This window comes from Dicentrarchus labrax, unplaced genomic scaffold (assembly GCF_905237075.1).
Source record: "Dicentrarchus labrax unplaced genomic scaffold, dlabrax2021, whole genome shotgun sequence".
Taxonomy (NCBI): Eukaryota; Metazoa; Chordata; class Actinopteri; family Moronidae; genus Dicentrarchus; species Dicentrarchus labrax.
In genome coordinates, this window is record NW_026136796.1 from 24,750 (window position 1) to 27,848 (window position 3,099).

At 36.8% G+C, this 3,099-nt stretch overlaps 1 long non-coding RNA gene across 1 annotated transcript; it reads right to left on the reverse strand.

Moving 5' to 3' along the window:
• Positions 1 to 1,570: 1,570 nt before the first annotated feature.
• LOC127359863 (uncharacterized) lies at positions 1,571 to 2,774 on the reverse strand. Its single transcript, XR_007883015.1, has 2 exons — positions 2,642 to 2,774; positions 1,571 to 2,247 (listed from the first exon to the last, which is right to left on the reverse strand). It is a non-coding gene; the product is annotated as an uncharacterized LOC127359863 (long non-coding RNA).
• Between the last annotated feature and the right edge of the window lie 325 nt (positions 2,775 to 3,099).

The window sequence follows — 3,099 nt, forward strand, 5'->3', positions numbered from 1 at the left end:
TACTTGGGAAAACACCAGCATTCCACAATTCAAACACATGGTATCAAAACATGGAATCACACCAATTTGCCCACAGAAGTGGTACCAGGCCAATTCAGATGGCCTGAAATGGCCCAATTCTTTCTGTAGAGACCATGTGGGCATCCCCACTCATGGCTGAAGCTCTGTGTGCATCCATACTTGGGAAAACACCAGCATTCCACAATTCAAACACACGGTATCAAAACATGAAATCTGACAAATTTGCCCACAGAAGTGGTACCAGGCCAATTCAGATGGCCCAATTCTTTCTGTAGAGACCATGTGGGCATCCACACTCATGGCTGAAGCTCTGTGTGCATCCATACTTGGGAAAACACCAGCATTCCACAATTCAAACACACAGTATCAAAACATGGAATCAGACAAATTTGCCCACAGAAGTGGTACCAGATGGCCTGAAATGGCCCAATTCTTTCTGTAGAGACCATGTGGGCATCACCACTCATGGAAATACATTGATATCACATTCCTTCAATTAGTTTTTGAAATATCAGCGTTTGAGGTGTAGCCTAAATGTCCTCCATCTTTGGAATTCAGGCTTTAAACTTTTTCTTTTCAAGTGATGATGAGTTAATAATAACTCATCATCACTTGTGCCTATAGTGATATATCCACCTGTCCTTGATGCAGCAGTGTACAAGCTTCCATTTGAATCTGGAAAATACACAAAGGTCATGATTTCCCAACTCACATCCTGTGTATAAATACATGAAATGGGACAAATTAACTCACAGTACTGGTGCCAGGCAACTCCAAATGGGCTGAAATGTGACCATGCTTTTTGCTGTGACCATGTGTACAACCCATATTGGCAAATGTCATACAACAATCAACATTCCCAATATGAAAGTTTGGAATGAGTCACATTTATCCACACGGAACCAGGTTAGAACCAATGGCCTCAAATGTTGCCCTAATTTCTGCAGAAACCATGTGGGGATCCTCATTTAGGTACTTGGAATCAGACCACTCTCTCCCTCTGTCTTTAAGGTTCTAGCCTTTAATGTATTTCCAGATTTGCATATTTAGCCCTCTCAATAGATGACAATTTGGAATCACTTTGTCCCTTAATAACTAATCAATACTTGTACCTAGAGTTATGCAACCACCTGTACGTGTTACAGCAATCTACAAGCTTCCTTGGGTACTTGGAATCAGGCTCCTCTCTCCTTCTGTCTTTAAAATATAGGCCTTCAAAGTGATTCCAGGATTGAATCTATGGCCTACTTAATAGATGAGAATCTGGAATCATTTGGTCCCTCAATAACTCAGTGATACATGTACCTAGAGTGATGCAGCATCCTGTCTTTGATAGACAGTCATTGACAACAATGTAGAATCTTCCATTGGTTCTCGGAATCAACCCATTCTCTCAATCAGTCTTTGAAATATCAGCCTTTACACCACTTAATGAGGATAAAATCTCAAACTTTGATGCCCCCTAGCTCTGTACAGGAAGGGGGATGAAAATATTTATTTCACAGTTTTGCAGCACACAAAATCAGGGAATAAAAAATAAACTCATCAATTTTGCAGTTTAAACAGTTTTATTAAACAAAACCAAATTGAAAAACAAAATGTTATTAACAATATTTTTTGGAGTCATACTTAACATCTCAAACAAATTAAAGATCTTAATGAACCCTAACGCTTTCCTCCCTCAGTTTGTCCCTCCTTGCCATATCCCGCTGCATCCTGCATTTCACTCCACAATGCTAAATGTACTTGTACACAATGAGAATAATTAGGATAATGAAGTACAGTATTCCAGCTAGAATCACAACGACTGGGACCACATCCCACAGGTCACATGCTCGTCCACATAGCACTCCCGATCTAAAAGGGAAACAAAACCACTTTATTGTAATATAGTACAAATATCACTTGATTCATCATCATACTATTTGAAATAATTATATATATTTAAAGTAGAAACTGCACTTGCCTATGTGGTGCATCTTGGTGCGATCCTTGTTGTGGCTGGGACTGAATTTGGATGGAGAGGCCTTCATTTGGCATCTGCATCCTCATTTCTATTGCACGATCTATCCATGTGTCAGTTAGATATAAACAATTTTAGAAAGTTTAACCTCTGTCTGATTAAATTAATTTTAGAAAGCAAACACAAGTACAGCAAACAACAAATTAACATGCCTGGCATTGCTGAGTGACTTCCTGTTGACAAGCCTGATTTCCTGTTGACACCTGCATAAAAAGGACCACCCCAGTAATTAATATGTTATTGGAAACTAGTTGTCATTTTTACTCAGTAATTGAATTTTTTTGTGCTTTGGATGCTGAATCTCTATGAACTACAAATTAGAATTCAAATCAAAGCTTTGATTATTTTTTATTTAATTTCATGAATTAAGTGGAAGGTAGATTGAAATTTGGAAATAAAATTTACATTCCACATTTACATCTATGTAATAACATTTTCGTTTTCGACAAAAAATTAATAAAAACGACTTTTAAAAGTTCAAAATTGCATGATAACATGACACTGGGGTGTTACCCACTGAAATACGACAAAATCAACCCAGTATCAACAATTTTGTATGAGAAAAATCTATAAACTACAGAGCTAAGACTTACTCACCATGTGTTCAATGCTCCTTCTGTAGCTGCTACTTCTGTAGCTCATACTTCCTGTTGACAGAGAAAGTCCATGTTTTCATCTATAGGCATTCATTACACAATAGATTAAAACATGGAAGGTAAGAACATTATTGATTGAATTTAAACTTGGAAATTATGTTTTCTTGTTTTTCTTTTTTTAGAATTTTTTCATCCAACATGTTTATGGTTATAAAAATATTAAATACACCACACCTGCACATTCTGTGTGACTTTTATTAAATTACGGTGAATTAACAATGATGCTTATTGCTATTTGACTAGCTTGAATGATAAAGCTGTCTAGCTTGTTGTGGTTTTAAGGTTTTTTAATGATTTAATATTGTAAACAATATGAAATCATGAGGTGCTTGTTGTGCTGAAATTGTAAAGAAACTAGACTTCAGTTTTTTTGTTCTTTTTCAGGTGCCCTGCCTGCAG